At 36.7% G+C, this 13,765-nt stretch overlaps 1 protein-coding gene across 2 annotated transcripts in view; it reads right to left on the reverse strand.

Moving 5' to 3' along the window:
• The window catches only part of il1rapl2 (interleukin 1 receptor accessory protein-like 2), a 295,280-nt gene extending 282,966 nt beyond the window's left edge, over positions 1-12,314 (reverse strand). Inside the window, exon 1 of one of the 2 annotated variants that reach the window (XM_069193492.1) lies at positions 12,226-12,314. The gene's annotated coding sequence lies outside the window, so the exon portion shown is untranslated. Of the gene's footprint in view, positions 1-12,220 lie in introns of both variants that reach the window. The other variant, XM_069193493.1, reaches the window with a different exon arrangement.
• Positions 12,315-13,765: the final 1,451 nt, after the last annotated feature.

Genomic DNA, 13,765 nt, shown 5'->3' on the forward strand with positions numbered 1-13,765 from the left:
CTGGCTTTGGGATAAATTAAAGACCTGTAAAATGTTTCCATGAACTTGTGGCATATTCTGTATATGCTCACAGCATCATTTGAGAAATCATTGTAACACAGTGTTTTATCCCTTGGCTAATTTCAGATGAAAGAGATTCATTTGACCAACTTTTAAAATTCCCTCATAATTCACACAATTTTGAATTCTCTTAATGCTAACAAGAGAATCAGAAGTGGCAAGGTTTGAATCTGACTTCCATTTTCAACATCGCAGCTATGTAAGGGAAGGGTATATTTTATCAAACGAAACATTTTAAACACTGAAAATCTCTTAGCTTCGTCCAAATTGATTTCAAATGACAAAATCCACAATTGTCTTGTCAATCAGAGTTATGTATGAATTCAATTTTTTTCAATTCCAATTCTTTAAGAAAACAAGAAAGGTTGCAAATGGAGTTATTCAGTCCATGAAACCCATCTGGGAGTTAATAGCTAATTGACCCAAATTGATTGATCTCATCCAGCTGTTTCTTGAAAGAGGTCAGGGTATTGGCTTCAACAACATTGCTGGGTAGCCTGTTACAGACTCCCACAATGCTTTGTGTAAAAAAATGCCTCTTGTTCTTGGTTTTAAATGCACATTTCCACTTGTTTCCTCTGGTTAGTGTTTCAATTTTGACTCTGAACTTTATAGCTTGACTTTACCAATGTGATTTAGCAGTTTACTTGCTTAAATCGTCAATCTCTTTCAATCCGATTCCCATTTCCAATTTGTTTTTTACTTCCACAGAACTGAAAGTTCCCTCAAATTTGAGAATTGATTTGAGGAGGGAATTGTAGAAATTGAAAATTAGATTTCATCCTGTGCTCCAAGAGATCATTTTTGGTCACTGACCTCCTCTGTTGCCCCCCACCCCTTCTTCTTTGCTCATTTTAATAAGAAGTGTAGTGTTGAGAATGTTAGTCATCTCTGGGCCACTTGGATGCATATCCACAGCTAAGGCATGTATAGTATTATAGATTATATATAACTTGCTCATGTCTTAGGACCCTCCAACAAATAAAAATAATGTATCAGGCCTCTGCAGGCAGGAAGTACAGCCTAAACAAGCATGTGTTCCTCAAGGTTTTGAAATATTTGCAGCATAGTTCCATTACATTTGTCTAGGAGGATCAGGTTTAGCTTATGTAGAGACAAAGTCAATGGCATGTGGGATTGAAATGCACTTTCCAATGGTTCAACCAGTTTTTGAAATGATTGAGATATGGGGATTGGTCAAGGATCCCCACAAGGGGAGCTGATGGATCTCTGTCTTGTATTTCTCAAGCCAACCACACATTGTCTGGCACTGACACAGCCTATTCATCTGACTGGGGGTTTCCAATATTTATATATCTTATTTATCTTTTATTGGAACTGCTATAGGATTGTTGCCACACAGAGAAAAATCTTTTTAGATTAATCTTATATATAGACTGTAGATCATTATCAGTAGATAATGTAGATCAGTATTATTTTTTTACAACAAAATCCTTCTTCAATTTTCAGCAACTCCAAATTTGTTATGAAAAACATTCAATGCTGGATGGCTAGGAGTGCAAACGCCAAGTTCATTTTTTTCACAGGTTGACTTTTTGGCTTGCAATAAGAAGGTGTGAAAACAAAGCTAAATATTAATTCTTCCTGACACAGTGAAGTCATGCATAACAAAATGTGAAGTGTATTTCCTTGACACTTTACAATAATAAAGGTTTCCACAGAAATTACTAAAGTCTAAAAGAAAGAAACTTTTGTAGACGTAATACTTTAAGGAGTATCCTTAGTGGCTCATCCAGTACATACCTCCAAGCTTGCGGTGATAGCCAAGAGAGATACTGTATGTCTCATGCAATCAGTGATAACTCTCCTGTCAGGCACTGTGGGTGTCACGCTATATGTAGAAGATGACTGGCTGTGGTAGGTGGGTGGCTCAGAGGAGTTTGCCCAATATTCCTCATTTTTCCAATGTATAGTATTGTAGATGCTTGTGAGCTGAGACACAAACATAAAAACTATTCCAGAAGGGCAAGCTGTGGAATGACACGGAGAGCAATAAAGACCCTATGCATAGCGGTAAAAAGGGCAACACGGGGGTTAGCCCAGGCTCAGGGGGTCAGACAATGTCAGTAAGAAACCTATGCCCTCAGGCCATGGACAGGAGAAACATGGTACTAGGCGGATCTCAGACATCCGTACCCTCAATGCTGAGCCAGGAGCAGAGTAGACACAGGAAGTAAATAGGCTACACAACAAGACACACCGGAAAGACATGAATAATCACAGGGAGCTAGAAACAGGACAGAAGTAGAGTGCAGGGCGTGACAAAAACAATTAGAGATTCCAGATTGTCTATAGCATCACAGTATAAAATACAAAATACAACAAACTTGTTGGGCAGCACAATGACACAGTGGTTAGTACGGCTAACTCACAGTGCTGGGGTCCTGCTTTCAATTCCCAGGCTGCTATCTGCGTGGAGTTTTTATATCCTCCCCATATTTCATGGGTTTTTATCGGGTGCTCTGGTTTCCAAAGACATTCTGGTAGGTTAATTGGCTTCTGGAAAAACTGGCCCCTGCGATGGACTGATGTGAATCCTGCCCCTGAGCTCACTTTTTGTCGGGAAAGAGTTCATTGCTTGATGTTTTGTGTCGGCTAACCCACAACACTGTATTGGATAAAGCAGTTGGATGGATGGATGGATAAGAAAATTGTTAATAAAAAGTCACAGTGGATTAAAAGACTGGTTATTTTCATAGAAGTGATATACTGTATAAAAAATCTTTAGTGAAAAATCATTAGTTACAGAACACCCTAAACTGTTCTGTCACTGGCTTGTCCCTACCTACACGTTCGACAAGCATTTGAACGAAACGTCTCTGACATACTGTAGCCACAACTTTAATGAAAGATAAAGAATGATTGCTCAGTGTATGGGTATCAATAATTTACAGAAAAACATATAGCACCTCAGCAGAAGCAAGGAAGAGATGAAATAGCTCAAAGACTTGACTTTATCTGCTTACTTAAACATTTCTTCCCACAAAACATACAGTAGCATTTCAAATTAGAGATGGGAACTGTTGTGCATGATCTGGTGGTATGGTGCTGCGTTTTCCTACTAGTATTACAGAAATTACCTTTATGGAGTGTATAGCAGAGGGCTATGGAACACCATCAATAGGCCTATCATTTCACTGGCTGAAACACAACCCGAGCACTTTAATTCACCAGCTGCTGTAGCTATGAGTTGCATTGTATGACCCGCAAACTCACCAATCACACCAAAGAAATTATCTGAACTCCATGTGCAGCCCCCATAAATTAAGAGTTCGTCACAGCTGATAACAGACTTGCATCTGAAAGCATCTATATATCGTCACATTTCTCATACAAATGGCAGAGACTGAATGAAATATAATAATGAAAAACACTATAAGAATATGAAATAATCTTTGGTTTTTCAGGATTGTGAAGGCTTCTCATGAGGAATGAGACTTGGAACATGCTGTAAAAATATGTCCAATAGTGATTCAAAATTTTAACTAGTATAAAACCTTTAATTTTTCTGCATCATAGAAAAATGGATGCATATAAAAATTATTATAGATACAGATTTTTACGGTTTGTATAAAACACACATCTTGATTAAATTGTTTTTTTTTAATATCTAACTAAACTTCGATTTTTCTGCCAAAAGGTCACAGTAACATTTTAACACAAAAATCTGCCTCGTATAAGCATCTTGGTTTGAACCTTATAACACTTATATTTTCACATACTGTATAAAAATAATCAGGAAAGCAATGTAAAAATGTTATTTAGCTTTTGTCATATCAAGCAATTGTCATAATTATGAAAAAGGTTGAATTAGTTCTTTGGTATTTTATGTTACAGTACTGTATTTCTACCTCATATCATAACAAGAACAGCATCTCTTTTCGTGTTGCATATAAATTCTAAAAAAGATCTTTGAAATTGTACTTTTGCAAATTGTACTTTTTTCAAATTCTTCTAATAAAGCTGTGTGTTTCCCTCATGCTTGTTTTCAGGATTTATTAGAATCAATATTGTTCATAAGATACCAGGAGATATCTGCTGCACATAACAAAACGCTGTATAAATGGATTGTGTTAAAGGGCTGACAGATTTAATTCAAGTTTTCATCACTGTTTTTTATTTAATTCAGCAGTACTGAGGCAAATAAGCAATGACTAAAAATGCATGGAAATTCAGGGCTTGAGGCATACAGGCAATTCAAAAGTGCATTTGTTGACACTGTTATATAACTAAAACACAGCCGAGACATTGCTATTGGGTTTTAAGGGAAAACCCCTTAAGAATTTGTATTAAGAATAAAGGAGGTGAGTTTTACAGTGAATTAAAAAAATTCCACATGTATTGTAATTTGTTTCTTCACAGCCCCCCTCTTTCAAAGTGACATCACGACAGTCTGTAAATATTGCTCTTTGTTAGAAAAACAGATTGCCAACTGAAATCTGCAAAGACCTCTTTGTACATTCAGCAAAATTCCCTTTTTTCTTGTTCATACATAATTGAAAAATTAATCGCATTTCTTACATTTCATGTGTGGCCTCAGAACCTTGTTTTATTAGATGAAAAATAATCACACTTAAGATAAACGTTAATGGAATTAAAGATCTTGCTCTACTGGCTTGCCTGCTCGCCCCAGAAGCTGACATGGTTGTGATCTGCAGCATGCCGGAAAACAAATCTCTCTAGGATGGCACATATTTACTCAATGCAGCTAGCTAGTGCTTAAAAAGAATGGCATAAATATTAACATTTCTAAAGATACCAATTGTGCCATATTGTTATGTAGTGTTATGGTGAAAAGCATAAAGACCTTGGTTTTACATCTCATCCGCAAGATGGCACCTTTTTACAGTATAGTGTACCTGTACCTCACTTTACTGGGGCATTAGGACCCACACAGATCACAAGGTGATCGCCCCTGGCCACAGTAACACCTCTTCCAGTAGCAACCTTAGTTTTTCCCAAGGAGTCTTGGTCGAGGTCCTAACCAGTCTCACACCTGCTGAGCTCCAGTGAGTTGCCAGTGGTGAGTTGCATTGCTGCTGGTTTTAAACAATAGAAAAGAGCACCTCCCAGAGCCGGGCTTGCATTTCACTTTTTGGCATATGAAGAAAAATACAAGAGGAAGCCATCTGGGCCCAAAAAATCTACAGAATGACAATAAAATAGAAGGCAAGTTTCACCTAATAATGTTTAATTTAACTGCAGATGACGTTAGAAAGTTAATCAGTTATTTTTGTTTTTTGTCAAACCCAGGTTGTGGGGTCTACGTTAATCTCCTTGTAGACTTGTAACTACCATCAGTTGCACTGTAATGTGTATACTGTTGTCCTCAAAGGGATTAGGTAGTAAATTATATACTGCAGTTTATTTATATCCTAATAGAAAGGAGTTTGGCACTGCTAAATCAACATCTCTCCAGGGGCCAACATTTGAATTCTGTCTATTACAATTACTAGGCTGCTCCAATTTCAGAAATTAGTAGAAGAAAGCATGTGTGTAGAATGTATATACAGTATAAAGCTTTCCCTTTGAACGGGGTGTTTCTTTTACTAATGTAAACAACAGAGAAGCTCCTTTTCTACAATGGTTTTGCATTAATTCACCATTGATATGCTGACGTCAACTTCAACTCAAAGGACATATCTGTGCTGGATTAGTGAATTAAAGATGCTTTTATATTCCTTATTTGGTAGTGTAAAAACCTTTTTACCTTGCTTACTATTTAATAATAAGAAAAATAATTATAAACGGATTGGTGAAAAAATCTAAGAATAATCAAGGCCCTTGAACTTTGATAGACAAATGCTACACAGATGTTCAGGGAGACAACAACACAGAGAACCAGCTAGAGTAAATTAATTTACTATGAACATCACCCCCATTTTGCTGCAATGCACAACAAGCATATATTAATAATTAATCAACAAACTTTCCTCTGTGTGAATTTTTATCTGGGTGTGACCTTTCTTTTTAAAAATCTGCATTTTTCATTCAACAGTTTTATAACTGATTGTGCTAGTTGTATGGAAGTTATTTTGACACATTAAGTAATTTATGTACTTAAACAACACCCTTTTGTGTACTATAACTACAAGATTTTAAGATTACCTTATGACCTTTGTCTTTGAAAAGGAGAAGAACTGCATTATTTGACACTGTTCAAGGCTTTAAAGCCAAAACATGTCTGCAAAGATTGTTCCAATGCACTGAAGTTCTTAATGTTTCATAAAGAAAAAAGTTGAAAGCAAAATATTTTTGAAGAAAAAGTTTTTATTGCGTGCAGACTCTTTGATAGCTTTCGTCAGAACAGTTATACCAAAAAATAGCAGGCTGAGCTATCAGAACATTAAAGACAAATTATAATGTTCCTGCTTAAGTGTTATGAGTAAGAATTACAAACTCCTTGCTTTATTTTTGCTTCAGGTCATATACTGTGCATCTGTTCAGTGTTCAAAAACAGGTTATCAGACTGTAGAAATTATAGTCAATCTTTTGCAGTGACCTTTTCAAAGTTTACAATTGCAACCTTTATTGTGGATCTACGTACTGTATATGAAAAGGATGCCTGACACAATACTGTACCCCTTGTTACAAAATAGATTCCCTCTGCTTCAATATTTACTTCATACTTTATCTATTTTTTAATATTTAGATACTAAAACCTTCTATATATTCCTACAGTATTGCAGTATAAATTGTATGTATTTGATTATAACATGTATTGTATTATGGAAGCTTAATATGTAACGGAAAGGGGTCTCCTTTATGCTTGTTGCAGTTTTATTCTGCATCAATTCCCTAATAAATACTTCATATTCTGGTAAAATACACATTAAATAATACAGCACATAGGAATATTGAAAATTAATTATATTCATTAGGGATGGGCTGGCATACTAGTCCCACTTTGCACCCTGTGCATTTTAGGTAGACTCAGGACTGCTGCAGTCCATACCATGAGCAATCCATTTTCTGATCACAGCTGGAAATACATAACTACCCTTATGCAATGCTTACAAATAGACATTAGAACAAAACATCAATAAGAAATGTAAGTATCTTAATTGTGAGTAAATGAATACAAAAGGAGTATCTGTTTTGAGACCGACTTTTTTGTGCTTGCTAATTTAAACTAACAGATTGATTCCTAAGATTCAGTATTGGCTGCATTTTCACATTTAAATCAGACATCTGTTAAGCACCAAACAAGTTCCAATGTTTTGTTTTTTATTGGCTTGCTGAGATCACAGTTTAGCTTTATCACATTTTAGATATGCACCAAAAAAAAAGTTCCTCTGGAGATAGTATGCGTCTGGTTCCTACTACTTCCAATTGATTTAGCTTTCTGCAGAAGATGAATAACAATTAAATCTGTAATCTCCTGGAGCACAGAGCAAAGAGAAAGGATCTGCAAATACAATCTTGGAGAAAATAAAAGCATTCTTGTCTGTACAAAGAAGTGTGCCTACTTATCCTAAACTGATCCTAAAAAAAGTCGTAGTTTTTCTACCAGTTTTTGAACGGTTTGTTCTGTCAGCCATCAAACCCACGCCATAGCTGCAGCAAATATGCCAGTGCACAGATTTATTTGAAAGCAGAGAAACCTCAGGAAAAGGGAAGATTTGAAAAGTGACAAAATACTGTATGATAACTCTCAAACTATTTCAATACATTTCCAAACCTGTGCTAACCAGTTCAATACATTTTACCCCACCACACTTAGTGTTTTCCCTCTGAAACCTCATCCACCATATGTTAAAGGGATTATTTTGCATGGAAACAGGCTCGCTTTGAATATTTGGAAAGGGAAAAAAGGAACTTTTATGTCAACACTATACACAGAGGAGGATTTATTGCACACTTAGGAGCCAATCCTTTTAAAAGGCTTTGCTCGCTTCATTTTTGTCCTCATGTTTTCATGCGTACCAGAACAGCGTTTCTTCAGTGTAAACTCAGCATCTGAAAACAATGATAAATAAGGCCTTTTATGGGAACTTCTTATTCCTTGAAGTATGAGCATGTTTTCATCTTCTCAGCCTTCAAAAATGTTGTTGTGCTAGCTGAGTTAAGGAAATTAAAATATATTGAGAGTGTCCTCAATGGCTGCACTGTGGAGTTAAGACACAGTTTTTGCTCAGAGGCGTCTACAGGCTGATTTGGGGATATCTGAAAGGGGGCTGTATGTAAAGACATTTCTAGGTATAAATTGTACAATTCACGAAACATTTTCCAGATATAAATAAAAGGACAATATCTGCCTCACGCAGTGGGCTCTGGAGGATGTGCACACAAACATTAAAAGATATCCAAATTTGTGAATATGCTTCTTCAGTGTATTTAATTCTCAAAGAAACACCAACTGATGTAGACATTTAAGGCAGAAGGCAATCCCTGCACATGCTATGCTTGGTGCCAGTTTTTGGCATTCTGCTTCAGTAATTTGTGAAATCCTGCCACATACATGATGGTCTCTGAGAAAGTGATGGGGCGGTAAATCCATTTTGTTTCTTTCAAATAAGGCTCTATTTGAAGAACTGTGAACTTGTCGCAAGTGTCAAATACTACATTACTGAAAATAGCTGAAGGCAAGTGGAGAGAAGATGGCTATCCTCATAAGATCAGTGATTAATGCTGATGCTTCTTGTAAGCCTGAAAATTATGAGACTGTTAATAAATCTTTCTTCTCAATTACAATGTTTCTATGAAGCAATTTGTATCGTTTCTGAGACATTTCAAAAAGACAGAAATTAGAATACAGAGTTGAATCTATAGGTTAGAAATTAGAAAAAATAAAAGACCAACTGAAGTTTGAATTGCTGCCATCTCCTTTTTGAAAGCAACAGTGTCCATTAGCATTCCATGGCTTGTCAGTCTCAAGCAATTGCAAAAGAGTTATGTAAATCAACTGTGAAAATTACCTGGGATCATTTGTCACAATTAAAAGTAAAATTTATTGAAAGGTACACAGCTGTAGAATATTTTGGAGGAAGTCCAAGCAAAAAATGAATTGTCAGTTCTGTTGGTTTGTCATTTCTTGTGTTAAAGGGAGCAGAAAACTTCACTTGCTCTTTTGATCAACATTATTTCAGGATCACCTGATGAGTCATAGCCTTAATGAGGTGCTGCTCATTTCTCCATATAATAATTTTTAATATAGCAATTTCAGGACACAAAAGCTTGAGATGAAAAAATAATATTGTTTTTAACAATTACATTTCAAGTGACAGTCCATCCTTTGAGGATATGACTCTCTCTCTTATTAAAATATCTTTGTGTAACCTTAAAAGCCAGTTTTCATTGATGACGATTAATTAGATATTTCTTGTGACTTGGATGGTACCAAGGCAAGCTGATGACTTGCATAGAGGACATGAGTACTCACTTCTGCTGTTCTTCAAGAGGCTCCTTGACTTTCCATTTCCTCAGAACAGACTCTGTCCCCAGGCACCTTTCACAACCCTACAGCTGCAATTACAATCTGGGGAACAGGCACTGAGATGAAAAGACGTCTTTTTGCATCCCACTTTCCTTGCACAGTCCGAGATGCAGTTCTGAAACATTTCATCTTTAAAGACTGTGTAACAGTTCTCATAGCACAGTCAGTCAGTGCTATCAATAGACTGGGCTCCCCAACAGCATTGGAGTCTTCCATGGTAGAAAGGCAGACTTTGGGAGAAGTAAGTGGTGCCAAGAATCAGACACTAGGAGGTGCCTCAGAGATGGCAGGTGGCAGCCAGGGGCAAGTGTACATATTAGTTGAGTGCTAATTGAAACTGGTAATGTCTCTTATACTCTTCTGCATGTCTTTGTTTCCCAAACCAAGTTTCACTGATGGGCAATAGAGCAGGAGTGCTCAATCCTGATCTTAGGGATACACAGTCCACCATTTTTAAGGTTTTATTTCACTAATAAACAACTGAACACCTGGAACTATTTCATTTTGACCACTTAAGCATGTGGATTTTTCAATTATGTTTAGAGAGTATTAGGCAAGGCCAATATCCTGTACCTCTCAAAGACCACTGGGACATCCCTGACTTAATTGTACCAAGTAACTAACTAAATTATTCAAAATTCAAGTGTTTCAGGTCTTCACAAATCAATGATTTAAGGCTGACCTAAAAGACATGCATGCTTGTGACTCTCCACATCCAAAACTGGCCACCCCTGCAACTCAGGTTGAATTCTAGAAGCAGATTCATAGCAGAAATAAACAGTTCTTAGAACTTTAAAGTCTTATCTCCCTTTGATATCATGTACTTGTTTAAGTGCATCTATTCTCTTTTTTCGTAGACATGACTGCTTCTAAATCTTCTTCTGGCAACACTGAACATTCATGGAGAATAAAAAAACTAGGGAGGAGATTAACAGAAAGGAAGCCATCTGCACAAACTGTTCCACTACAGTATCTTCTTGAAGATGTCCTGCTTTTTGTCTCCTCGGGCTTAACCGTAAGAGGGGCAGAAGTTCCAAAGAACAGAAATAAAAAACTGAATTATTTATAGCATGCAAAATTAAAAAATACATATGGTATAGATAAATGACTTTAGGTTTATAGCTTATCATGTTTAGCTAAATGCTGGCTGATGGTGATTCTTTCTGCACAGACAGAACTTTGAAAATATTTCTTGCAAATTCTGTATTGGTTTTATAAGACAAATGTCTTTCCATGGTATCAACACACCTGATTACAGTTCTCATGATAATTCAGCTCACGTCTGATATCACTACCTTACTAGTAACTATTAATTTGAAGTGTTACTTGCTCAAACTAATCTGCTTTTGAAATCATTTATATAGCTGGATATTTGGGTAGTTGCTCAAGGATAAAACCTGGGATTTGAATCCATAGCCTTCCAGTTTTGACTCCAGAATGCTAACCAGGACTCTACACTGCTGCCCCTACACTATCTACTTCAAAGGACATGTTAAAGAGGAGCCTTAGAAAACTATCATGCAATTATTCTTTCCATGCTCTCTTTCTCTCCCCAGACACTCTGTCAGCTCTAAGGGGGTCAGCAGAGAGAGACAGAGCACAAACGTTGTTAACGGGGAAGAAGTTTCTGTTAAAGGCCTTTGCTAAACAGAAAAACGTATCATTAATAGAAACTGCAAGTGGAAAAAAAGAGGAAAGAAAAACTTGCTTTCCTTTATAACATCATGTTATGCGAGTGCCACAGAGCCTGGTGATTTTAAAGGCGATTTTGCAAACTCAAGTAAGCATCCATAGGGCTTGAGTCTTTCCTCTTAGTAATTCATAAGCTATGGCAGTGGTCTATTTTATTGTATAGGAGAATTGTAAAAACATGACATGATCAATATGTGCTCCGTTTGCAGAACTGGCATCAATTTTGCAGCTAATCAAAAAGCATTAAAATATAACCAGTAGACCAAACTTAACTGTCTTTGAATGTATATACAAATTTACTGTTGGGCCCTGAAGCATACATTTACACCTTGAGACATCTTGGGAGCTGTTTACTTCCCGAGTCTGCAAGCAAGGGAAGAAAGAAGTGTGCAACTGGCCTCCCCATAAATCCTAAGGACTGTTAAAAAAGCATTTGTGCAATACAGAACATTATATGGACAACATGCTTTGTTACGCCTATGGAAAGCTCCAACACACTTGTTCTACAAATAACATTTGCATAAAAAAGTAGGGTTATTGTATCAGAAAAGAAAGGAAAATGAACCATATACAATATAGTGTCTGCACTAAAGTGTTTAATATACGTAAAAGTTATACTGAAGATTGCATTAACTTAAATGTTGCAGTTGAATGGGGTTCCAAAATCAGATATATTAACTCTGTATAGCTGCATGAAATACAGTATATCGTTTTTATTCATAGCGTTACCTATAGAAAATAGTACACAGAAATCTTCTTTAACAGTTAGGTCAATTTGAGCTGAGCTGAAAAGAAAACAAAGAAGATATTTCTGGTGAACGCTGACTATCGTCTTGGTTAAACACTGGAACAGTGCGGGAGTGGGAGGAGACGCGTCCCGCACCAGTAAGTCGACGCCCCTTCTGAGGGGGCGGAGGCACCGGTGTCACCTTAGCGAAAACCGAAAAACAAACCGCTTTGCACAGCGGTGTCCAGGCTGGGAAAATAATCAAAAGAAGGGAAAACGAGAACCTTACGCTCGCGTCACAGTCCCATCCCCCCGGGGCTGTGGCTGGAAGGGTCTCCCCCTGCGGGAGTCTGCTCGCCCCTCTGGGAGGTGCTCAGTGTGCTTCCTTAATCAGCCAGGGCCGCAGTGGTTGCTAAGGCAACGCGTCGCCCTTAATCCGAGGCTCCGCCTCCACAGTGAACACGCCCCCGCATAAACTCTGTCGATTTGTTTTGTGAAGCACTTCTTAATCTCTTAACTATTCCCAAAAACAGTAAATATAATCCTCTTGCTAACAATTTTAATGATATACTGTAGTAACGGTATCTTACAGTATCTCATTTGTGTTGGTAAACTTTTTTCTTTTTGACGTTCAAGATTTGCATTATAGACTCAAAATTAGAAATTGATTTAGAGTATTTTACGGTGATTTGACGGTGATTATCAAGCAAATAAATACAAACACATTGAAGTTTAAATCAACGTTATTCTGATGACAAATGTGTCTTAACTTACTGCACTTAATCTGAATAGTTCACACTCCAAAGATAGGCTAGTTTATATGTATGTGACTTTAAGGGACCAGAATATGGTCAGTTTAAAACTACCGAAACAGCCATTACATTTAAAATAATGATTGTATATGATATCAATGCTCCTAGAATAACGAACTAATAGTAAATTACAGATAAAGGCTTACATATATGATTATAAGAACTGTGATGAAAGTAAAGACACAAGAAGATCAGAAAACCTAATAGAAATATTTTTTTATCATAAATGTGTGGGCTGCTCTAGAATCTTTCAGTGAGGGTGACTCAACACTTTGATGACCCTTTTGAGTGTTTTGCTTGTGTGGGGGTGTGGGTAGGTGCATGTTTATATGCCTACAAAGGTGTGATTGATTGGTAGGGTGATTGCTTAATTCCACGCAGAGGTTGAAGCATTCTTTCTGTGTTATGTCACAAAAACACTCAAGACTATTAGCTGAAGTTTAGGTTTCATACTTTTGTATAGATTCTGTCTAGGAGAATTATTACATTTATAGTTTCCAAAACACACAACACACAATGCCAGATGTCCCAGAGCACAATCTTGGACTGCAAGAATAAAATCTACATGTAATCCATCAAGGCAGTCTCTGCAGACACATTTATTCAATGAACACAAATTGTATATTGTTTTTTTTGTCAGAGAACAAAAAAAAAACTTTAACTTCTGTAAAACAATTCTAAAAAGTTCATATTAGTAGAAATGGAACATTCACTTTGAAAATGTACATTCAAAAGTGTACAAAGTCAACAAAAACCTTGCGTCTTTCAAACCTAGCTTACAAAAGAAACAGTAATACTAGTTTTGTTGTTAGATTTAGCATTAAAGAAATGTGGATGTCTAAATCAGTCTTCACATGGATGTTTCTGTTATTCACAATGACAAGCTATATTCTAAAAGCTATTTTTGTCCTTTTTTTTCCATCTCTCCAAACAACACTTCGGTTGCCAATAGGTAGCTCAACATAGCTCAGAGCCCACGGGGACCAGAGTTTAGAAACAAGGTGTCATCTCTCAGAA

The sequence above is a fragment of the Lepisosteus oculatus genome, chromosome 8 (genome assembly GCF_040954835.1).
Source record: "Lepisosteus oculatus isolate fLepOcu1 chromosome 8, fLepOcu1.hap2, whole genome shotgun sequence".
Classification (NCBI taxonomy): Eukaryota; Metazoa; Chordata; class Actinopteri; order Semionotiformes; family Lepisosteidae; genus Lepisosteus; species Lepisosteus oculatus.